A 26,131-nucleotide genomic window follows, 5' to 3' on the forward strand; every position below is an offset into this window, starting at 1 on the left:
AAAACTGCATATTCGCTAGCATTTTTAATTAACATCGCTCCTGTTAGTAAATATGTTATTACCAGTGCACAGGAGGTAGGTGTGTGTTTGTGGTTAGCAAGATGGTGGCAAGAATGTTGTGTTAAACTGACAGCAACAGGAAAAAACAGATTCCTCTCTGTCATAAACAAGGTCAGTTTTGCTTGTAGGGAAAACATTCCGTTCAAGTAAACACGGAGAAAACGCTAGATTGCCATGATTTCGTGTAGAGCCTTTGAATCTACAGGAGGTCTTTTATGGTGGAGGCACATGTACATGTGTCTTTGAGCTTTTAAAGGTCGCAGGATAAGTCTGGGGAAGGAGGCGGAGTATAACGAATAAATCAAAAATGAGAGCACAGTCAGTCATCACTCATTCACCTCCACAGCAGTGATTAGTACATGTTCTGTACTTTCTAACACACAATCTTAATGGCGCCAAGCTATGAGCTCACTAATACAAAGCCATTTCCTGCTTCTCTTACCTTGGTATTTTCATTGAGTCGCTCTATACTCCTGAAGCTGTAAAGCAAGCAGTAAGACAGCCGAGTATTTAGGAACTTATTAAACTAAAGCACGGAAAAACAAAACAAGCTCTTAGCCATGCCCCATGCCAAATTAGAATTTGAAAACAACCTCATAAACCTTCATCCTCAGCTGGGGCCATCCCTGTTTTACTTAATAAAGGAAGAAGACTTTAGGGCTTACTGTTCCAATATCCATTTACTTCATGAACCCACTTTGATCCACTGCCCCATGGTTGTCTGCTATACCTGGATAATTTCTCACCACACTTTTTTTTAGTTTTAGTTGTATCTTATGAGAACTAACTTCATTAAAGTGACTGTGTCTCATTAAGCTGATGGTGACTATGTTAATAACAGTGTAGGATACGTGGCACTTGCCCCAAGTTCAAAATTGCATTCTTCAAGAATCAAATCTCACAAGCAGGCCTTGAGCGCGATTTGAGGGTTGTTTGCAATCAAAACTGGCTTGAGTTTTATTGAGGAATTAAGGGAAATGAGTTGTGTGTCCTCTGTGCCCCCTCTGTTTATTTAATCTTCGTATGAGTCCGTTTTTTCCCCCTCTGCTCAACATGGTCAGAGAGAAGTTAATTACTCTATAAAATGGCGGGATGAAATGCCTTTCAGCTCTGCCTGGCAGTCTGGATGTGTTTGCTCTGCCTGAGTGTGTGAGGGCTGCTGTGGGTATGACCGACCAGAGCTGGACGCTCCATTGCTGGTGGACAGTGTGACTTCATTCAGGCCAACACCTCTGTGGTTCACTGGGGCTTTGGATGGGCAGTGACCGAACTGAGGCAAAGGACCAATGAGTTCAAGGCCTAGCCTAGTTCATGCCTTTCCCAAAAGTTGGCTACAAACACAGAAGCACACAAAAGAGATTCTAATATCTCAAATATATCAATTTCTGGTGAAATAAAGGTTCAAAAACACACGTCGTGTAAGATGCTGCGTAATATCCACTATGTGACCTGAGCTGCTGTAGAATAGTGTTCTGGTCCGGTCATGCTTGAGTACTTGTGAGGGTCTTGCTGCTTGGAGGTTAATCAGAAAAGGGTACAGATGTGGTTTTGGAGGTCAGCATGTTAGTGGGACTGTGAAATAAATGTGGTTAGTGTGATACTTAGTATTTATACTGCCACCAGATTTATTACCTCCTTAATAGAGTTGTTACGTGTGTGTGAGCTAGATATCATCTTGGCTGGCAGTGCCACCCTGCCTGCTCTTATACCTCCCTCACTGTTCTTGGCCCTGGCTGTCTGACATAAGACTGGGGTTTCATCTGAATGGTTCAGATTGAACAGGCTTGGAGGCTCTCCAGTCCACAGAATGTGTAGTACTAGGCAAGCTAGAAGGGGTGGGGCAGCTAAGGCAAAACTCAACAGACTCACTCTTTCACCACTTCCAGGAACACTCACTGCTTTACCTTCCCATCACCATCCCAGCCAGGACCTCAGCCTTCCCAAACTAAACATGCACACTTCTACTGTACATCCCTCCCACGGAGAGTAGACTTTGCAAGTTCATTTTTTTAAAAGACCGATTTTTATTAAGGTACGTAGTGTCTCTATATAGCGTGCTGTCCAGCCTACTGTTGATTAGTCTGTCACATCACTGAACTTGGAAGTGATGACAGCAGTGCAATAGAGAGGAGCTAACCTCTTTCACCCCGGCCTGTTGCTTTACTCTGCTGGGATTACCAGGGCATGCCTCTGCAAACATTCAAACTCAGAGTTATTGCTGGTCACAGCGCTGCTCAGACAGAAAGCTGCACTCGGCTGTATGTCCCCATCTCCCAAGGGTAACTCAAACTGGTTGCCTGGTTCTTATCGCTGTCTCTGCTTTAGCTGCATGTTTGTGTTGTAGTCTGAAATGGTGTTTATATGACTAAAACTGAGCTATGAATCCAAAACCAGTACCCTTAACATTACTTTATGGCAGATAGATAACATTGTAAAACCTCTTCTATGTACAGGATATGAAAAAAAAAAAATAACCCCCATTATTTCATTAGTTCAGATAAGATTGAAAATGTAAGTATCTGTTGGTTTTTGTTGGCAGGATCTGAGCAACTACAAATATGAACTGAATTGGTCCGACTTAATACTAGATATCCCTCACAAGTTGCACCATTCCCACCATACTGACTTCAGTCTCAGGTGTGAGTGTCAGTGTATGTGCCTCAGTGGGATGTCAGCCTTCATTTTCTTTATCAAAATCATTTGGAAAAAAATCCATCCATCCATTCGCTTCCACTTGTCCTTTTTCAGGGTCGTGGGGGGCGCTGGAGCCTATCCCAGCTGTCATAAGGTCGCCAGTCTGTCACAGGGCTAACACATAGACAGGAGACAACCAGTCGCACTCACATTCACTCCCACATTCACACCTATGGGCAATTTAGTGTTTCCAATTAACCTAACCCCACTAACTGCATGTCTTTGGACTGTGGGAGGAAGCCGGAGTACCTGGGGAGAACCCACGCAAACACGGGGAGAACATGCAAACTCCACACAGAAAGACCCTGGCCTGATGGTGGAATTGAACTCAGGACCTTCTAGCTGTGAGGCAACAGTGCTAACCACCAGGATGAAGTGTAATTATTTTCTGTCATCAAGATTAAACAGAGAGTTTGACCTGCAAATTTCAGGAAAAATTACATAAAAGGCTACTTTTTGATTGCAGCTGCTCCCTAGTTGGGTCTTTTGAGCTGACAGAGTGTTGAATCAGTCTTATCCTAAAATCTGTTTAAATGGGGCTTTTGTGCAATATTTCCACAGAAACAATTTAGTTAAAAATACCCAACCTGTGAGACCCTCTTTCGTAATCGTCCACAAATTATTCTGCAAGCACACTGAAAACCTACAGTTCACCATGAGGCATGGTTAATTCATCAAGATAAGTCCAGAATAGTTTTTTTTTTTTTTATTATTATTTGTTTATGCATTTGGTGACGTCTGTGTTATAAATTATTATATAGCCAGGGTGGAGCCTGGTGACCCTAACACTCCATTAATAACCCCCAGGACAGTGTCAGTGGGCTCTGCCCTAAAGACTCGTGACCCTCAACCTTTATCCCTTGACACTCTTGGATGTACAATGATCTGCAGAGAATCAAACCTGCAGGTCTGCAGTATGTTAGTAGTTTGACAATAAAAACCCATGTCATCTCCTTTTATATAAAGCTGTAAGAAAGTGCACCCACAATACGTATGCTCATGCAGTTATATATGCAACATCTGGATTGCATCATTTCTTATGGTGACAGAGGGGAAAAATGTTGATATTGGTCCCAAGTAACTTTCATCTTATCTGAGCTGCATGCCAGAGACAGGCAGGAGGCTTTAAGCCTGTAATTGGCCTTTCCCCAGGGTATGGAGACTATCCCCACATCCCAGACATTCCCCCTTATGTTCTGTCACCACTGTGTCCCTGCTGTTTTCTCTGTTTTCCTCCAGATTGTAACAAAGGGGTGTGAATGACTTCGGGGTGCTGCCCTGAGATGTCCACCATTGACCTCCTCTAGTTCCCTACTGTTTAACAGCCTCACATCTGTACTGACCTGGACTGACCGTCTCCCCATCCATCCACTTTCTGTACCACATTCTCCCTCATCCAGCCCGTGTATTATCCTCTCTGTGAGTTTGTTAGCCCTGGAGCAATGCAGATTTGCTCACAGAAGAAACCACAGGAGGTTCAGGATCAACTCCTGTCTGTTTCTCTACAAAGTGGACTCTTTGTCTCTCAGCTCCTGTTTCCTTACCCATTGTTTTCTATAACTTCATCAGGCTTCCTTTTAAATATGTCTTGAGCAGTATTACTGTTTCTCTGTGATGCGTTCCACAAACATATGGCTCACTACAGCATAAGCTCACATGGCCCATGTGAACTCCTGTACTCCACTAAAGTCCACGCCTCTGTATTTTCAAGCATAACAAGCTTTATAAAAATGTAGAGTGGGAAAGAAATTAGTTTATCGGAAGATCAAGTTATTTACCTATCTCTTCCTTCCTGTGTTTAGTTGGAAAGGATTATAGTAAGGGGGAAGAGCAATGATGATCACTCCCAGGAAGACCCAGGAATAGCCCCCATGTCAAGCCAACACCCCCCCCCCCCCCCCCCCTTTCCAGCACCAGTATCCTGAGACGGCTGTGTTTACATTGTTCTGCACAGCTCAGCCTTAATGTACTATCTGTTTAATAGGCAGAGAGAGGTCTGTTTATAGAGGGGGGGGCTTTTTAGCAGAGGTGATGGGTTGGTAGGCCAGAGGGCAAAATCAACTCATCTCACTTCCTGTTATCATTACCTCTCTTCTTTCAGACAGATAGGTGCTTGACTCACCCGGCTTTCTGCATTACTTATCCTTAATCGCCTCGCCATCCTGCTGGCTATAATTGTGTTCAGTTTGTGCCTCCCCTGGAAAATCAAGTAACACAGGAAGGCTCAATCAAGTTGCTTCATATTAGGCCTTGCTGCATTCACTTCACAGCTCAATAGTCATTTGCATGTGCTGCGTTTTAAGTGCTCTACGTCTTTCTACTAAATCTATATCTCAGCCCACTGAACTGAAATTTTATTGCTTTGATGTTAATAGCTGTAGAATTACAACGCTGCAGCGCTCTAAAATTTAAAGGTGGGGAATAAGATGGTCTCATAAGGTTTTGATATACTGAACATTTTCTCTTCTACTTAAAGCGCCCCTCGCTCTGTATCGAGGCAGAGTTGCACTGTCACATATGTACATCTGCGGATATCTTTTGTTCTGGTTTCTATTGTTTACTGCGCCTGTTAAACTGCAGACTCAAAGCCCTTCATGTCAGGAGGATTTTTCATGTGGCCTTGAGTTTTTTCCCCCACGAGTGTGTGTGTTTTGAGGTTTCTGCAGAATGTTTTTCACAGCGTTGGCCAAAGGAAACTCGTTTTTCTCACCCTTGCTCAGACCAAACTTTCATCGCGCTGAAATCGTTGATCTTTCTTGAAGATCATTTACACTGCTCTCTCCACTTAGGCACACTTTTGATATTCCCGAAATTTGTTGTGCTGAGGTGCACTGTCATCTTGCAGTGTTTAGGTGAGGTGGTCTAGGGAACATGATCAGAAGGTAAGGGGGGGGGGGGGCTCATAAAGCTTCCACTAACACTCTCCATCCGTGGTGAATCAGGTTAGTGTGGTCTGCTGACTTGGCCTTCTGGCGTCAGACTTCATTTGAGCATGCTCCAAAAAGACACCACAGACTGGGAAAAATCCCACAATACACAGCATTCATCCTTGGATTGTTAACAGGGAAGACCATAGAAAAAGCTGACCATTAGGGAAGATGGCGGGGGTTTGCAAGAGGCCCAACAATGACCCACTGTCCCAGATGGATCCGAGCAACGAACCGCATCGTACCTTTATATTCCTGAGACTGGCACACAGACTCTGCCTTCAGTTTTACGTGTCACTGCTCATTGTTGGTGTTCCATTTTTTTCCCCATGGTTTTGTGCATCTGAAACTATATCCAGATGTTCTTGTAAGCAGGTGCGTGTGTGCACAGCTATGTGTGCGTGCAACCATTCATGCGTGTGCATCCCTTAATGTGCTTATTCTGGTGAGATTGTCTCAACTTCCTGTTGTCACAAACAGGCTCTGTGTTCGCTGTAGAAAAGCTCCACCTCAGGACAGATTTACTATCAGGTCATTTGTCACTACCTGCTGAGCACAGGCCAGGGAAGGTCAGAGCCCACAGGACATACGTCTTTGTGTTAATTTCTCTTATTTGAAATAGAGACAGAAGAACATTCCAGGACCTTTGACTGTCCTCTTTGGATACTGTTTAACTAAAAGTAGATGAAAGAGTTTCATCAGATTGAAGATTTATTGTTATTGGTCAGTTAATGGGAAAAAGCATATCAGCAATCGGACGATAAACCTCACTGCTAGTTCTTGCATTCTCAGCTTGTCTTTAATCATGCAGGCTTGTGCATAAGTTCAGTAAAGGTGAATGCTCTGACTTGTGAGCCATTAAACAAACACAATCTTCCCACTTTGGTCGTGATAAAAATCAAGGCCCAGGACAAACATGGGTAAATTACACATTACCATCTCAATCGCACCCTCAGTATCATAAAAGGAAAAGAAAACAACATGAAACATAATCAATAAAAGCCAGAGACATTAATAAAACTCAAGGTGAATAACTGAATCTGTACCACTGCCTAAATGCCTCTACTTAAGTGTCTGGCATTCTTCTTCTGTAATGACGTGTTACAGATCACAGGTAATGGGTAAACATGCCTGCTCTGTGCTGTGTATTTTAACATTGACATTAAGACAGATTGTGATGAATTTGCAAAGAGATGTGACCAGTTGCTCCCAAAAGGCTTAATGACACAAGTTTGTGAGATTGCTTATAAATATCTTATTAGAATCAAAGACTGTATTAAGACAGTATAAAGGATGTATGATAGCAAACAATTATAGTAATTATTAGAGACATAATGGAGGATCATCCAGGATATGATCATTAGCTAACAACTCATCAATCACAAGTCATCAACCAAAGAGTGTAGATCATCCCATCACGTCGTGTTTCATGCACCAAGATGGCCACAGCATAAATACTCATCTTGAGACTTTATTATAGGATATTAGCCAGGGGTTAATGTTACCCTGGCTACATTAATTTTCAAACAAGCAAAAAGGAATGAAGGCGAATTAATGTGTTCTGTAGTTGCAAGCCATGTCAATGTCTTAATAAGCCACAAATCAGCTGTAGATACAGTAACTTAAGTCAAATAACAAATGTGATGTATTTTTTGGATGTTTCAGGTTGTATAGTATCACACTATGATGTCATTCACTCTATTAAAGGGATTATCGATAACAAACTGTAAATAAATGCATAAAAATGAACTTGTCAGATTTGTTGCATATCCAAGTCTGTTACTGCAGTTATATTAGAGTTTAAGTTAGCTTAACAATTAAATCTGATACCTGCACACTCTGGACAGGTTGCCAATCTGACATAGAGCTAACACAGAGGGACCGACAACCTAATCCAACTAAGTGCGTGTCTTTGGACTGTGGGAGGAAGCTAGAATACCCAGAGAGAACCCGCACAAACACTGGGAGATGCAGACTCCATACAGAAAGGCCCCCGTCAGATGATGGAGTCAAATTTAGGACCTTCTTTTTATAGGGCAATGTGCTAACCAACTTATTATAGTGCTGCTGCCCTATTATATTATAATATATAATATATATTCAGCCTAAATTAACATGCATTGAAATTCATGGAGCTTAACAGTACTCAGCATTATGGTTGTCATGTTTCAGTTCACATTTCCATTATGTGGTCCTTCACTTTTTCTTAGCCAGTGTGGCCCTTGAAATGATGTTGCCCACCTTCTCGACTAGAACCTCTCTTTGTTTCAGAGTGTAATTGTGAGACGCCAGTCTGCACAATTTTCTTTCCTCTGCCCCCAACACTTTGTTACCTCATGCCCGTTCTGTGGGCTACCTTGTGGCCCCAGGGAATTGCCCAGTCACCCATAGGGAACGAGACTGACCAATCACTATGGCAACTAAGCGGTGAGGGTCAAACCAGGTCAATCAGAGACAGACTGTTGCCATCCCTGCTCTGTCATTAATTACGTATACCTCCCCAGGCACTGCTCCATGTGTAATGCAAAGCTGAAAGGTTTGGATCCAAATGGTTTGAGTGGATGGTCAGGTGAAGTTCACCGATTCATTTCATACGTTTATCTGTGACAGGGTCAGACTTGTCTTTATTATGAATCAAGAGAGGGTTTCCACCTCTGACTGTGTTTGGAAACTAATGTGTCAAATAGATATGTCATGTTAGCAATAAGAGCACAAACGACCTGTGTGATGTTACAGAGACCTCTGACTCTAGAGGAAGGCTTTATTTGTTGATTTGATTAAGTCCAGCGTCATCTCAGTGTTGTGCGAGCCTGTTCTTTAGAAGTGGGCATTTAGTTTGATTTGAGCAGCCAGAGCATACAGAACCCAGTCCTCTCCAACTTTAAATGGTTCAGTGTTTATAGGTTGTGACAACACTTGCTGTGTCTGGTTTAGAGCTCAGCTTTCAAATTGAGCTGGTATTTGCATTTGTTAGGCGCTATGGAGATGAAAAACTGCATGCTGCACAGCTTCCCTTCTGTGTGTGTGTGTGTGCGTGCGTGTGTTTAGGAAGGTTGCCTTTTGTTGTTCTTGGACTGATCTTGTATGAGCTAGAAATGAAACTCATCTGTGGAGGGAAACAATCTCTCTGCTTGCCTTGTAACATGATTGACATAGGGGTGCAAAGAATAGGGAAATACCCCCCAGGCTCTCTGCTGGAGTGGAATCTGGTGATGGTTAAATGTCCTCCTTTCCCCTCATTCCATATTATTAGTGTTTTCTTTCTTAGTTTAGATATTCTGTTTCATCCAAGTGTCCATCTTTTTCCACCTCTAACCCTTTATTTTTCAATTTTTTAAACAATTGGACTTCATTCGTACAAATGTGTCTGACGATATCTTGGTTTTTATCTGGAGTAGAAGGGGAGTATCTGGTCCTGCAGTAAAAAAGAACTGTAGCCATGTGCTGAAACAGCCTGTAAGACACTGGAACCAGAATGGCCAACTTGAAGAAGTACACGCTGATGAAATATTTGTTAATGAATTTGTTTGAAATGCCTTAGAACATTTGCCAAAACACTGGATATGTTTAGTAGAATTATGACAAATAGAAACCACTGCCCAAATAGCTGCTAGATACAAGTGACACAAAGGTAAGTAGAAGTATTTTAAATGAGCTACACATTACATAAATGCATTGAATTTGCAGAAATAACTAAAACATGTTGGCTATTGGACAACAGTGCATTTCACAATGCCTGCAGAGCGTTCTTGAAAAGTTTCCACTAACTGTCATGGTGTATACCAACCAAGGCCAAAATTAAGCTGTTCCAGCCCTCCACGCTGCATTTTATCCAATACGAGAACTCAATTTGAAAACATGTGAGCGAAAACCTCACTAATTCCTGTGTTTTTCCCACTCTAGCTTTCATCTGGAGTGAACTCATACACCCCACTTTTTGTCTACTATTGTTCTCGCTGCATTTAGAGACACATGTGGGTCTGTTTGTCCCACTGCTGTTTTCATGGAAATGGGGCAAGGAATAAAAGTAACCCAAAACGAGCAGCGACGCCGAACCGCTAATTATGAGCGGGGGGAGGGATGAAGGGGCCCGAGGAGGAGGAGAGGACTGCTTATATACATTCCCCCTTCTCACAATCTCCAGCTATAAGTCTCCATCTTCTCCACCCTACTGTTTTGTTGTTTTGCTTTTGTTCTGAGTTATTTAAGATGCTGTGTCTTTCATGTGTGCAGTTGTGATCTCTCTGAGCTTTTAGCACCGTGGGTCGTAACACAGCAGAGATGTCTGCACGACGGGTGCCAGTGACAGCAACAAGTTTTATGTTCTGTGCTTGTGCGGCATAATAATTCATACCTTTTTATGATTTGATGATTTTGTGTTCTGTTTAGGTGGTCATGTTGGTGTTAAAATTGTCAAAAGCATCTGCCTTTTTAGTTGCTGATTGTGAGTATGAGGATACGATCATAGGAAAAAAATAAAGCATTTAGTCAAATGACACATTAAGCACATACTGCACATCTGGCCGTGAGGATCTGAAGTTCAGATGTCCTCGTTCACACTGCACTAACCACTTCTCCACATCCTGTCTAAAGCATAACAGTACAGAGGTTAAACTGCAGAATCCAATTTTTATTTTTGCAAGTTTGCATGACTCCAGTCTGCAGTTGGCTGTCTCTGTTTTTTCCCTTACTTTGTTGAGCAGGCAAAACTTTTGCTAGACACATTTGGTGAAATATGTCATAATGCATTCATGAAATAAAGCAATTTTTAACATGACTGAGTTTAGAAAAACACAGTCCTTAAGCCAGGCTGTGTTGCCAGTTAGATACACCTATCGAATAGGGGTGCAACGATACACAAAATTCACGGTTCGGTTCGGTTCGATACTTTGGTGTCACGGTTCGATATTTTTTCGATACAAAAAAATGTTCATGCCTTTTTAATTTGTCATTTATTAAAATTATAAATATATATTTTAACTCAAAAGTACAGTTTTTAAATTTAACCCTAACCCTTGTGCGCGTTTTTTATTTTGACAGCGAATGCGCACCTGCGGACCACTTATGTGCAGCCCTGGTTATTTAGCTCGTCATATTGCAGCCACAGAAATTCTTTTGTCCATGAAACCATAAAGCTGCACTTTCTTTTTGCCTTATAGTCTCATTTGTCATAACTTCTCCGTTTTGTGGTAAGCTTTTCTTTGGCTGTCACTTCTTCACCCTGACCTGTCTTATTTGGCTCAGCAGAACTAAAATATATATACACTGCTACTTTTACACACGACTCACATAAGCTCAGCGATTCTCTGCGCGATCAACCTCTCACATGTTTAAGCTTGCTGCGGGAGATTTCACTTGTCATGTTTGCATAGTAAGCTAACGATTAATAAGACGATGTCAGAGGAATTGGTGCACAAATTATCATCACTCACAGATCAGTGCTGTCATTGCAAAGTGAAAGCAAAAAAACAAGCGCAAATTCAAACGCGACTTCAATATGTCACATATTGACAGTGGCTCACCGATGCCAATGACATAATTACCCAGCTACATTTCTGAAAGAATGCAAAAGCATTGACATATATTTTTCCTACAATAGCCCGACGGGCAGGGCAGAGAGATTTTTGTAGCCCGACTGGAAAGATCGCTAGCTCCGGGACGTCGGCCTAGCGATATTGCAAGCCCTGTATCTGATTGAGGAATCACTCATCTTTGGAAAAGAGAGTTTATTACAGAGAAATGTCTCTTTCCAAAATAAAAGCTATACTATCCGCTTCTTCTGGGCTATATTCTCAGCAGCATAAGGAGAATCACGTGCTAACAGCTGTCTAAATGACTCGGCTAAAGTTAGTAGCATGCTTGTTGTTTTTGTCTTTGCACTAGGATGATGTCGGCGTAAATGTGCAGTCATATTCGTTGTGTTCCCACTAGTGCTTTCAGGTTAATCTCGTTGAAATGACCTTAACGCCACAACACGGCAAATCTCCGTTAACGAGCTACCGCCGATCGCCCCGTGCATGGGGCTAGACGGCCAACACGTTAACGAGCTAACTGCGCTAACACACTAGTTCACACCAATGTAATTAAGCATTGCATGGCACATCCAACATACTGTTTTACTTTAGTCCATGACTCGCTTACCTTCAGGGTCATACGTCACATGAAAACCAAAATAATTCCAAACGCCAGATCTGAATGAGGGTGGGGGAGGTCCATCTTGCAAGGAGAGCTTAACTTCTGTCTCGCTAGCTTGCCCTGTGCTCTTCCTCCTGACTATGCTGTCTGTGTTGAGCGCTCAGTGGATCTGCGCTCGACAGTGCAGCCTAGGCGGAGTAGTCGAACGCAGATTCACTGAGCGCTCAACACAGACAGCATCGTCAGAAGGAAAGTTGATAAAATAAATTACAAATGTTGTATTGTTCGATACATATGCGTACCGAACCGAAAGCACTGTATCGAACGGTTCAATATCGATACGAATATCGTTGCACCCCTACTATCGAACTATAATCTTTTCCAACACAGAAACTCTGCAATAAATCTCATTTATAAAGCTTATAAAGCTTAAGACTGTGCCAGAGAGGTTCTGACTCAGCTCTTTGGTCATATTGGACACTATTGTGAGAGACACTCCATTAAATTATAGTAAAGTTGGTTGCAGAAGTTTTTCCACTGCCATTAATGTCAGTAGTGGTGGACAAAATATTATATACACCTAGCTCATAGTGCTTTATCATTTTGATAAATATCAATAAATCCCAGTGAGTTTAAAATAATTTGACATCAACTATAAAAAAAATTGCTGTGTGTGTGTGTGTGTGTGTGTGTGTGTGTGTGTGTGTGTGTGTGTGTGCCGTACTCTTTTTCAACCAGTGTTGGAGGTGGAGGTAAAATGTTTTGGTTGAGTGTGTTACTTATAGTTTTCTTGAAAACAATTACACCTGCTGTTTCCAGGTCTTTCTGTAACTCTTGGACAACTCGACTGATAATTCTTTTTACTCCTCTGTCTGAAATTTTGCAGGGAGCACCTGGTCATAGTTGATTCATGGTATGTTTATGGTGAAATGATGTTCTTTCCACTTCCACATTATGACCCCAACAATGCTCATTGGAACCTTTTAGTAGTTTAGAAAGTTTCTTCTGTAACCAATGCCCTCAGTATGTTTTGCAACAATAAGTTGCAAAGGTCTTGAGAGAGCTCATTTGTTTTACCCATCATGAGATTTTTTTTGTGTGACACCTTGGTAATGAGACACCTTCTTATAGTCCATCAGTTGGGACTCAACCAGCTGATATTAATTTGCACTAAGTGGCAGGATTTCTTTCTAATCACTGATGGATTTCAGCAGGCGTCATGACTTTCCATGCCTTTTTGCGCCTCCCTTGCTTCATGTGTTATTATTACACCTAATTTATGGACATCTGTGGTTTGATTTCTTTTCATGTGTGGACTGGATTGGTTGTTACCGACATCTGGTTCATGTCAGTAGCACTTACAAAATTGGTGACATGTTAAATATTTTACCCGTTGTATACTATGAATATCAGAAAAAAGTGGATATTCTGTCATACATATACTGCTATCGCAATGCTCATATGAAACAAGTACAAGTAATCTCTGTCAGTGCAAGGCTCAGGCTATAGGCAGCTCTTAGTGCTCTGTTTAAAACTGGGGATTTTTCTACTCTTGGATCTGTATGATTTAGCTCTGGCTGTGAGCATACAGGGAGTGCAGAATTATTAGGCAAGTTGTATTTTTGAGGAATAATTTTATTATTGAACAACAACCATGTTCTCAATGAACCCAAAAAACTCATTAATATCAAAGCTGAATGTTTTTGGAAGTAGTTTTTAGTTTGTTTTTAGTTTTAGCTATTTTAGGGGGATATCTGTGTGTGTAGGTGACTATTACTGTGCATAATTATTAGGCAACTTAACAAAAAACAAATATATACCCATTTCAATTATTTATTTTTACCAGTGAAACCAATATAACATCTCCACATTCACAAATATACATTTCTGACATTCAAAAACACAACAAAAAACAAATCAGCGACCAATATAGCCACCTTTCTTTGCAAGGACACTCAAAAGCCTGCCATCCATGGATTCTGTCAGTGTTTTGATCTGTTCACCATCAACATTGCGTGCAGCAGCAACCACAGCCTCCCAGTCACTGTTCAGAGAGGTGTGCTGTTTTCCCTCCTTGTAAATCTCACATTTGATGATGGACCACGGGTTCTCAATGGGCTCCAGATCAGGTGAACAAGGAGGCCATGTCATTAGTTTTTCTTCTTTTATACCCTTTCTTGCCAGCCACGCTGTGGAGTACTTGGACGCGTGTGATGGAGCATTGTCCTGCATGAAAATCATGTTTTTCTTGAAGGATGCAGACTTCTTCCTGTACCACTGCTTGAAGAAGGTGTCTTCCAGAAACTGGCAGTAGGACTGGGAGTTGAGCTTGACTCCATCCTCAACCCGAAAAGGCCCCACAAGCTCATCTTTGATGATACCAGCCCAAACCAGTACTCCACCTCCACCTTGCTGGCGTCTGAGTCGGACTGGAGCTCTCTGCCCTTTACCAATCCAGCCACGGGCCCATCCATCTGGCCCATCAAGACTCACTCTCATTTCATCAGTCCATAAAACCTTAGAAAAACCAGTCTTGAGATATTTCTTGGCCCAGTCTTGACGTTTCAGCTTGTGTGTCTTGTTCAGTGGTGGTCGTCTTTCAGCCTTTCTTACCTTGGCCATGTCTCTGAGTATTGCACACCTTGTGCTTTTGGGCACTCCAGTGATGTTGCAGCTCTGAAATATGGCCAAACTGGTGGCAAGTGGCATCTTGGCAGCTGCACGCTTGACTTTTCTCAGTTCATGGGCAGTTATTTTGCGCCTTGGTTTTTCCACACGCTTCTTGCGACCCTGTTGACTATTTTGAATGAAACGCTTGATTGTTCGATGATCACGCTTCAGAAGCTTTGCAATTTTGAGACTGCTGCATCCCTCTGCAAGATATCTCACTATTTTTGACTTTTCTGAGCCTGTCAAGTCCTTCTTTTGACCCATTTTGCCAAAGGAAAGGACGTTGCCTAATAATTATGCACACCTGATATAGGGTGTTCATGTCATTAGACCACACCCCTTCTCATTACAGAGATGCACATCACCTAATATGCTTAATTGGTAGTAGGCTTTCGAGCCTATACGGCTTGAAGTAAGACAACATGCATAAAGAGGATGATGTGGACAAAATACTCATTTGCCTAATAATTCTGCACTCCCTGTAGAAGCAACCGACCTGCTGGTTAAACCTTCCATTTGCAACGAACAACCAATTAGATGGAAACTGACTCAAAAGGAGGAGAAAAAAGACTATTTTTTGTTATGGCTCATGGACATTGGAGTGCCAAAATGGCTCTGTGGCACTCCAACGTTTCGGGTCAGTCAAGCAGTACTTTTATGTATTTCAGATCCAGATCATCATTTCAGTATTAAATCACTGTAGAAGTGCATTTAGTTGGGGGGGAGCAGTGTCAGATGTGTCAGAATCATCCGATTTACATTAAATTTACATAGTATATTATTTTTTGCAAGTGTTATAAAGAAAAAGGAAAAAATAATTACTCTTGTTCTCCAGTGGCACAGAAATCGACATTAACTCTTTTGTCCAATATCATGTGAGACTAAAGACATCTGAATGACAACAATAAAATCCCTCGACTGTTGTGACCTAAGTAGTTAAGGTTTGTACCACATGGATACAAATGCAGCAAACTGCAGTTTGGTTTCTGGACAGTTAGGCTTTTACAATTTGTCCTCTTTCAGCTAGCTTTTGCCCTTTATGTCTAAAGATAACTGTGCCATGTAGCACTGGCACAAAAGTGTGAGTTTAATTGTTTAACTTTAATTGCTTTGATACTCATTAATCAGACATTTTTATCAGTCTATTAATTGTTGCAGAACTTTTTTTTTAGGAGATTAAATCAAAGTATAACAGCATTTTATTAGAATGGAATAAAACTTTATAATATTTTGATCTACAGATTTATGAAGTCCTGAAGTGGAAATTTGTTAACAAAGTATACCAAAAAGTGTGTGGTGAGCGCAAGTCTACAGACTACTGAATACAGGCGTTGTGGTACAAATTGGATAATATTAGCCGAGTGGTATACTTGGGTGCACTTTAGTACTTAAGTCATCAAGCACAAAGTGACACTATAGTTCTCACAGTCTTAGTGCTGTTTGGAGAAGATGTACCTCTTTGCCAGTGTGACGTGTTTAGTTCTTGTTTAACAGCGAGGCTCTGCGCAGCATCACAGGATAGACAAACAGACAGACAAGACATTAGTGATGTGTTTACCATCTGTTCAGGAAGGACAGAGATGATGGGAAGGGATGAAAAAGAGAGACATTTATTTTCACAGTGTATGAAGAGATGAATGGTGTCTGAGGATTTACTGCCAGACATCTACTGTTATCAGTTATCACAGAGGTCAGGCAAACGTCGTGCACCCTGTGACACATTGTCAACTTTAACTTGGAATAAAGGCCAGAGATGGTCAGTGATTGTGGGCCCAAGAGGTGCAAGGGATATAGTCAAATTTGAAACGGCTGAAAACATTTTAAGCCTTTTCCTTAGTTGAGAAATTATCCACCCAAATAGAATGTGTGAGAAACATCAGCAAGCTGTTGTCTTTAAGTTGTTGTGAGGGATGTGTGATGCGTGAGGGGAACGCAGCACGTGACCCAAGAATTCTGGGAAGTGAAGAAGAGCCATAAGAACTCTAGGAGGAGTATGATAAGGATTTGGGTATAATGTATGAAGGGGAGTTCAGTGTTCAAGTTTAGTGAATCACTTGGACTCATTTGTCCAACACCATCTTGATCCTTAGTCATTCTAAACTTTCTTGCAAAAGCCCTCTGGAGCTGTTACTTGATTAATGCTATAATACTTGTTAGTGTTGGCAGTTGTGATTTCACCATTTGTGATTTGTAATTGAATCTTGTGCGTCAGTACACCAATCATGTTAGCACAAGTCATCTCTGTGCTATGTTGCATATTTATGGAAGTACGAGATCTATCCACAAATCATCATAACTTGCTGAATTTTCAACCAGTTTTTCACAGGTTTCTAGCCAATGCAGGATGTGTTTATATAATACTTGATGTTTGGTTAAATTGGAATGTGAGCTTTGATACTTCTTTTGTAGATTAAATTTCTATTTTCATTAGTTTTTAAAGTACATTCATTTTCTCTCAGCATAGTTGCCATGTCATTTTGTATATGCATTTGGAAGTCAATTAAAAATTACTCCTGATATCCCTGATACACTATGTGATGGATTCATAAATCTTGGAATGGGGAGAGAATAATGGGGATGGGGATGTGTTGCGTCTAAAACCAGGTTTGGGGGGTGGGGAAAGGTGTTAGCCAGTATTAATGGTTTAAGCTTGCTTCAGTACTTCTCCTGTTAGTGTTTTTAGCTGAGCCATGAGCTTAAAGCTCTGGGAATGTTTGCGCAGTAGAAATCCTGGCTGATTTTGTTTGTATTGTTCCATTTCAGAATGTGTTTTGAACCAGAGTCAGCAGACCAGGACTGTTTCGTTTTCACACAGACGCACACATATATTCATACATAAAGAGAAGTCAGCCATGCGCTCATCACCCTGCCTGTCTCCATCCTGACCCCAACTTCTGTCTCCTTCAGCCCCTGTACTTGTTTGTGGCTATCAGTCTTTGCCACTTTTCATGAAATGTGGGTCAGGCTCAAATGAATTGCCAAAAAGAGATCCTGTTAAGCCCTCTGATACTCAGTGTTATAACAGATGGAATTCATGGAGGGTGATGGGTGTTAATGTGCAGACATGTAGTCTGCAAACAAATCGCTGTATGTCTGTGCTCGCGCTCCTGCCTGCATGTTATGTTGTGTATAGCTTCTCCTGTGACACGTCAGTTAACATAAGCATGGCACAAAATGCTTCTGTTGCTATAATTTGGTGTATGTTTGCATTAGTAAGGCAAAGTTAAACTTGTATTAGTGGTGACATGCTAGTATGTGTGTGTGACAGAGGACTGTTGTGTGTGCAGAATGCAACCCAGACACAGGACTTGGGTTACTCACAGAAAAAGCTTTCTTTTTATGGTCCACTGCTCTGACATGCTGAGCACAGACAGAGAAGTTACTGTGTTTAAAAAAAACATCTTGCAAAGATGTGTTTGTCAGTAACGCTTTCAAATTTTGGAAGTTAGAAATAAACATTTTATCTCTTCTCAGCTTTTATTTTGAAAGTTCCTTTCATCACTAGCCCTGACTGTGGCTCCAGTTTCCTAACTCAATTTTCTCTTCTCCTTTATGTGTGAACCATGGCTTTCCAATAAAAAACGGATTGAAGAATCTGCCTATAGCTCTTTATTATGCGGTCATTCAAATCTTTAATTGAAGTGTTTGTATGCACACACTGAAATTCAGGTCTTCTTTCACAATCTGCTGATTTTTAAAAAAAAAAAATACTCAGACATCTAAAGTTAGCCTCAGCTCAGACAGTAAAATGACCTGGTTAATCATAATTGACTGATAAAGAATTGGTCTGAGTCTCATCACCAAATAGATCATCAGAGAGCATCATGGGATCTAGCTCACTCACTAATAGCATCTCTTAGAGGAGGTCTTTCTTCAGTCACTTCCCATAATTCCAAACTTTTCCTCTGTCTGTCTTTGGATTTATATTTATGCTTATTGTATATTCTTTCCAGATTGTTTTGTTTGTTGTTAAAGTCTTCCAGTACACATCAACATCCAGCCAGGTGTGTGTATGAGAGTGCTTTTACAGTGGGATGAAGGGAGATTAGTTGTTTTCCATTTCCCGTTGCAGTAATGAGTGTTCTATAAATGTTTAGGGAAGAGCTGCCACGCGTAGGCGTGTTTGTCTGTGTCTATCTGAGATATGCACAGGTTGGCTAGACAGTCCAGATTATGATGTAGACCTTATTTACACACACACAAAAAAACCCACATGCATCACTCACATTTCCTCGGCAAGCCTTGAAACCCATTGCTTTAAAACAGATGTGTGCATAACCATTTTTTTCTCATTTTGAAGTCCTCTCTGGTAAGTACAGTGTTGCCTCTGACCTCTGTGTTAACGTGAGGTCAGAAAAGAAGCCCTGCCTACTGCCAATATGCAGCTCACGATATAGTTCCTCAACACACACACACACACACACACACACACACACACACACACACACACACACACACACACACTAGCTCCGTCCATTGAGAGACTGAGAGCACACTGCTGCTCCTCAGAGTAATGACTCGCGTCATAGTACACCAGTACGTGATGCAGCTCTTAGTTTATTCATAATGAATTTCATGTTTTATTCAAACGTTACTACAAACTAATTGATGACAGAGTTCTGCCAAAGCTAGTGATGACACGCTGCTGAATTTAGAAGTTACTGCACGGACAGACTTAAGGTCAGATATGCAGGATTCACAGTCACACAGCTCTGACCGGCAGTATGCAGCATATAGTTTAAAAATATTCATTTCAACTGTCGCACATTTCCTGTCTTTTGAAGCCTTTTCCAGAATGGAGTTTTGGAGGGAAAGAAAACAGACAGACACAGTTCAGTCCATGCAGGGTGCATTCATGGATGGGATTTGTCATGGTGCAGCAGTGCCCCCTAATGTTTGTGATTTTCCTCAAGCCCTGGATCTGAATCAAAGTGCAACATCTCTCAGAGGCAGCAACTTTAGCCTTCCCTTATACAAACAGACTCATTAACTTAAAATTTTTTTTTTAATCATAAATCAAGCTTAAACATATTGAAGGATCATGCTTAATTGCAAGTAAGAATTTACACATTTGAATTTTGCCTACTCTTTCCATATAAGCCAAGCTCTTATTTTGAAATAACCTCCTGGTTAACTATACTCAAACCCCCAACTATTCTGCCCCCACCGACTATGCAACTTCTCATCCATGTGTGAGACAGACCCTGGATTCAGAGGGGCTGTTTTAATCTCTCATGTTTCTTTGATTTAAGAAAAAAAGAAAGAAAAGTAGATGCATGAAAAGAAAAGTGAATATGTATATTGTGTCTGTTCTGAATGGATGCAGGAAAAAGTGAAACTGAGCAACAGTAAAATGTCAAACACAGTTGTTTTGCTTTGAATCCCATCGGACGAATTGTGGCCGTTTCATTCTGCTTCGTGTAGAAACCGTGTGTTTACCTCAGGATGTTTTCTCCCTGCTGGAGCCTCCTGAGTCAATTAGTAGTGGATGTAATGTACTATCCTTGGCAGTATTAGGGGGATGTTTGTGTGTTTCTGTGTGCATGTGTCTTTGTATGATTTGGTTTTCCTCAGTGTGAGAAAAATGCGGGAGGTTTTACATGGCCCTGGGGTTTGTGGCTGCAGTTCTCTCATCTGGAGAATTGCGCCATAATCTGTTGCAGCCCATGCAGCAAAAAAAAGAAGCCTTGTTAATTTCCTTATGTTTCCAACCATAAGAGAGTATACTACCTTAAAAGCTTGTGCGACTTCTGTCTTCCGTATTTTTCCAGCACCGCAAACGAACTGCAGGTCTTAGCCTAAGTGAGATAAGCAGGCATGGTGTCGTGTGCCGGGCAGACAGAATCCAGCCACATTGACCAGCATGTGGCTGACTGGCGGTGACGGGGTGGAGTGCGGGGACTGTGTTTGTTTCTGTGATTGGGTCTCATGTCTCCTCTAAATTATAGTCCTCAAGCTCTGTGCCAAACCAACTTTTGACACACAGGGAGCAAAAGAGGAAAAGATAAAAGACTGAGTTGCATGGGGAGACAGACGATTAAAGGGGATAAAAGGTGAAAGAGACGAAAACTGATGTAAAAACTACTGAAAGTTTTTACTTGCACAGACAGAGAGGCAGCTGACCATCCATCCCTCTCTGTGCAGATGTTCATTGATTTCTCCCCCAACAGTGTAGCGTGCAGTTCAGCATCCGGGCTACTTGGCTGGGCAGAATGGAATCACACACATCTCAAACACTGTGTGGTTATTCAGACCTCATTTAAAACAAAAGTTTTACGTGTCTGTCATCCAGCAAGCATTACAGGCAAGCTGCTGGATCTAGACTGGGGGGGTCACCTTACAAATAAGAGCTTACTAAGCTCACTTTCTTTACAGCGGCCTAAGAACTCAGTACATACAACTTGATGAAATGCATACGAATCCAAGAAATGTTAAGAAAACATTTGCACCAATTTGATATTGCAGGTGCAGCATTCAGGAAAAAAATAAAACAAATACAGGAATGAACTGTAATACAAAAAACAATTTCCAGTGCGTTGAGCTGCCAGGCAGCTGTACATTTATCCCATCAGGCAATCAATAAAGTACTCATGCCTTTCTCCTTTACTCCTTTTTTCTATTTATGTTCCCCTCAGTCAGAGACATGCATGAGTTGGCCCACTGATAGACAACATGCATGTTTGCGATCAGGGTGTACGTTCCATAATCCACCCTGTACAGGTGGAGTTGCATGAAAGAAAATCTCGGTCTGCTTTCCCCTCAAACATTTTTGTTACATTACCAGGTCACCTGGATGATGATACGTCTAGAGAAGAGAGAAGTGACAAGTGTAATCCTTAAAATTTCAGCCCTGGTGTATGTGGCAATACCTGTAGTTGTATGTAGTACCTGAGTACACAAAACGTTCAGAAGCTACTTGTTTTTCAATTTACATTTGTACATCATAGTCATGACTTACATCAAAGTCAGCCAGCAGCAAAAGTAAGATGTATTTGTAATTTCGTACAGCTTCTGAACAGCTGAAGCCTCACATTTTAGAAGGTAGGGAACCGCTCAGGCTTTCAGATGTTGTAGTTAGCACAATCCACGTCTTTGGCCTGTCTCAACCTCTGAAAAATTAGCCAAATTGAATGATGTTTTGTGAGAACAAAAAATGGACAAAGACAAATAAACTCTGCAAATGTTTGCTGATAAAAATCTTACCGTAAAAAGCGGTTTTAAATGTCTCTTGTATATAAACAAACACAATCAGACTTAATTTCTATGGCTAATTTATTGCTTGTTTCCTGATTAGGAAGACAAGGATGGGATGAATAAATAAAATCCAACCTCATTTCGCAGAAAACAGAGTGATTTAAGTTGATCTTCCACTGTTCAGTATGTCTGTGATCTTATGTGCACACTTGCTCTTCTTTGTGTTTAAAGTCCTGTTTCCGTTGTTCTGGTTAAAAATCTGATACAATGTCCACAACCTTTCACACAAGACAGAATAATGGCTGTTAAGAGATCCAGAGATAAACTATATTTTTCCATTCCTCCTTAACTTGAGGCAAATTTCCGCCTTTTAATAAACGGTAAACCCATTCTCGGATCCGTCATTGTCATCACAGCAGGTTACAATGACCAGGTGTCTCCGCTGAGATACTGCACACGTGCACTCGTGCCAGCAGGCTTGGATAAGGCATGCTCATTAACAGAATGTGAGTTTGCATTCATTTTTGGTGTTGTTTACATGTGCAGAATCCTTCCAGTCTCTCTAAGGGTAAAGACTTTGTTTGTCTTCCAGCTGTTCTATTACAAATCAATGGTAAGCTTGCATTACATAATTTAGAGGCAAACTTTAGTTGCTGTCTTCATTCCCCGAGGATTTATGTGTTTTGCTTTTAGAAGTTTGCTTGTATCCCTTCCAGCTTTGCGTGTTATTTGTGAATGCAAATTGGTTGTGATTATATATTTGCAAATGAAGCACATGTGTGCTTTTCCAAAATAATTCAAATTAGTTTTTTTCCTGGTTCCTATGGTAATGATAAACTGTGTGAAAACCCTTTGAGGTGAGTTCTGGCCAGAGAGTCTTTGGTCGACTAGAACAACTGACCTATAGCCAACTTGGTTCATGCTCCCACAAGGACCCACACCTCCAACACCCACCCCCTCCCCCTGCCTTCAGGCCCAGAAAAAGGTTCATTGTGCAGGCAGGGAGCAATGCAAGTGAGGCCTGGTTCTGGTTAGTGCACTGCACTGCATCTGAAACACTCACCTTCCTCCAGGGGCTGCATCTGGAGCTGGTTTCCTGTGCAGGCAGCACTAGGCTTGGGCGGAGTTTGGCCCGACTCTGTGATTGGACGAGATTGAGCCTTTATGGACTCCAGGATTGTTGGAGTTGCCAAACGGTAATCTGTCAATCACTGGCAGACATATTTAAACCAGAACATAAGCAAGAGCGAGCTAATGATTGGTGCAAAGGTCTGAGCAAGATGCCAGTGATGTTTCAGCTTTCTACCAATAGCCTCACTGGCAAACGTTGCATTAGCCAATGTCCTGAGTCCATTTGGAGAACAAAGACAATTTCTATATTTTTATCCAAAGTCAGCTTTTCTTAGGCAAATACTATGTCATGATAAGAAACTAGAGTAATTTAAAGTAATGGCTTTCTCTGAGTAATTGCAAGCCCTAAAATTAGCTTTGTTTTGACAGAGTAATGCCATTGTTATTCTATAATTGTATATAATGGTCGCATTAGAGCATGGCAGCAGAGGCCGTGGATTCAGTAATTGTCTTTAATAATAATAATAATAATGCTAGTTTCCTGCTATTACAGTAGTAAGACTGCACCTAAATCTACACTCTTTCACAGACATGCGTGTCACAGATTTAGCCATCTTTCTGTCATTGGGTGTATATCTTGCAGGATTTCCTGGGAAGGTGCTGTTTTTTTTTCTTTCTGAGTTTACATAAGTACTGGGCTCTTATAACCCATATGCTTGATAATTGCACTTAAATTAAATACACCTTTGCATAAAATGAGCTTAGGTGGTCATTTTTAGAGCGTTAGATTGCTGATGCTGTGATTATGAGATCCAGAACTTGGAACTTGCACTGCTCACTGTCTTATTTTTTCTTTTATAAAGTCCTACTTTGCATTTTAATCTACACCTTTGTGGCTAAATTATCTTCTGGAATAATCTGAGGGAAACACTTCTGTCTGACCCAAACTTCTGCTGAAAGCATGGTTTACTCCACTCCATCATGTTCACAGAGGTGTACAGTTCACCACCACATTTCCACTTATCCTGTGTGCCAGAGCTGTGAGTCGGCCATTGTTGAATTTAACTTGGAGAGAGTTTTACTCAGAGGTCCCACTCAGCTTCACTCAGCTCAGTCCCAATTCTGTACCAAGACTTCTATTTCCTATCTGGCGCCATGGTATACAGCTGACAGCAGCTTTTATAGCGCGCTTGAAAGGACTCAGTTGAAGTGCACACTTGTCTTGCATGTGAAAACACATGCACATAGCAGTACACAGTTTATACATATGGTTAGGGAAGGAATGCTTGGTTGATTTGTACAAATTTGAAAATTGGGGCAAGTTTAGACGGCACAAGTTTTGATATCTCGTAATTGCTGTTCTGCTTATGTACCAAAACATGTTTTGTCCCTTACTGTCTATAGGTGATCTATGCCACTGTGTTAATTCCAATAAGATGTGTCAAAAGTCCATGATATCAATGGGTATCTAAAAATCAGAAGCTCATTGGATGAATACACAGTGTGCATTTCATTTGACTTTCTAAATCATCATGTGTAATTCTTGTGAGCTAATAGAGATCCAAATAGGGAATCAGGACATCCTTTCATTTTCTACAGCAGGGGGCAGCAGTCTAAGTAAAAATGTCCGGCCCTCCCTACCTGCCTTCAGCACTTCTGTAGAAATACCAAGGTGTTCCCAAGCCAGTTAAAAGCTACAATCCTTCGGGCTACTTCCGGGTTGCACATGCCAGAAACACCTGTAACACCACCCCAACTGACCCATTTGATGCCCAGCGGGTTTACTTTGAGTCACTCCTGAATGACTGAGGTCCTTGCCCTTTCTCTAAGGGAAAGCTCACATATGAATGGTTGTCTCTCTCTCTGTTAGCCCAGACAGACTGGCGATCTGTCCTGGGTATACCCTGCCTCTTACTCCATGCCACCTGGGATAGGCTCCCACATCCCTCACCCACAGCTCCAAATTGGATAAACGGAAGAAGATGGATGGGGTTTTCAATTTTTTTCATCCAAATATATCAATGTAAGAAACAAAACCTCATTCTTAACTTCGAATGCTCTTAACTCAAACCCACATTGTGGCCAAAACGTATGACGATCTGTCACAGTGGCCATTGCTCCATTTGAAAAGGCCACAAGCCATAAAGGTTGGTAACCGCATGTTCATCTGTCTATTCATTTTTCTCAGCTTTTCCATCTCATGGTGGCTCTGGCCCCTATCCCAACTGTCATTGGATGAGAAGCAGGATACACCCTGGTCACCACTCTATTACTGGACTAAACCAGAGAGACAAATAACTATTTTTGCTCAATTTCACACCTATGGAAAATTCATAATCACCAGTTAACCTAACATTCATATCTTTGACATTCATGGACTGTGGGGAGAAGCCAGATGGGAGGACACGGAAACTCCAAACAGAAATACCTTAGCCAGAAAGCTTATTTAAAATGAAGCAAGAGTGCGACATGGGAACCATATATACATTTAAAAAACTAAATAATTTTCTGTGTTATAATATTATCAAATGCTTACATCCTCTGTTGTAGTGTAAATACCATAAGTGAGCCATTTGTAATGATTATAAGACTGTTTAGCGTGTCAAATTGAAACTTTAACTGCAGGAGCAAACACTAAAAACACTGAATCTTCTACACTTGCAGTACACTGTTTGAGTGAGGTAGTTTTTGTAGGGCCCCAGAAACACTCCAGAGCTCCCCTTTCAGCTTTCTCTGCAGTACCATATGCTGAAAGCTTCTGATGCCAAAGTTACATGACAACGGGTACCTTTCAAGCCAACTGTGGTCAAAATGAAAATGTAATTTGCTGACAGTGGCACGCTTCTTTTCAAACCTAAAAGATCAGGTTGAGCGTCGTGGTATAGACAGAAGTGTTAGAAATCAATATTTGTTCTAAGGTTAGAGAGGAGGGTGAAAATGCTCAGCAGTTTGCATTTCAACAAGAAAGCCATAATGTTCTTTGTCTGTCTTTCCTCACTGCCGTCTGCAAGTGAAACGAGTGAGGGAAAGCATTGTTTGGCAGTTCAAATGAGAGCAGCTTGGAGAGGTATTTGATTTCACAATGTTTAAGAAGAAAAATGTGTAGTGGGATTGTGTTGGAACGGTCCCCAGGGCCGAGTGGTTGGCCGGGGTCTGATGCAGGAAGGGGGCCTTGTTGGAGTGAAGAGACTTCTGTTTCTGTGATACCTGCGTGTTTAAAGGACGTGAATGATACTGATTAATTCACCTTCAACGTCTTTTCCTGCCACTTTCATTCATATTAAGTTATTTATGATGCATGAAATCAAAGACTTCACTGGCGTCATCGTAGGTGACCTTATACTGAGATAATTGTTTGGTGTGACAAGGGCCAGTCAGTC

General features: G+C 41.4%; 1 protein-coding gene across 1 annotated transcript in view; it reads left to right on the forward strand.

Annotated features, from left to right (window-relative positions):
- Window positions 1-26,131, forward strand: part of scfd2 (sec1 family domain containing 2) — a 101,910-nt gene that overhangs the window by 21,436 nt on the left and 54,343 nt on the right. The gene's annotated exons all lie outside the window — the stretch shown is intronic.

The sequence above is a fragment of the Mchenga conophoros genome, linkage group LG23 (genome assembly GCF_057382185.1).
Source record: "Mchenga conophoros isolate Kocher_MC1m ecotype Shallow Benthic linkage group LG23, M_conophoros_male_GT1.1, whole genome shotgun sequence".
Lineage (NCBI taxonomy): Eukaryota > Metazoa > Chordata > Actinopteri > Cichliformes > Cichlidae > Mchenga > Mchenga conophoros.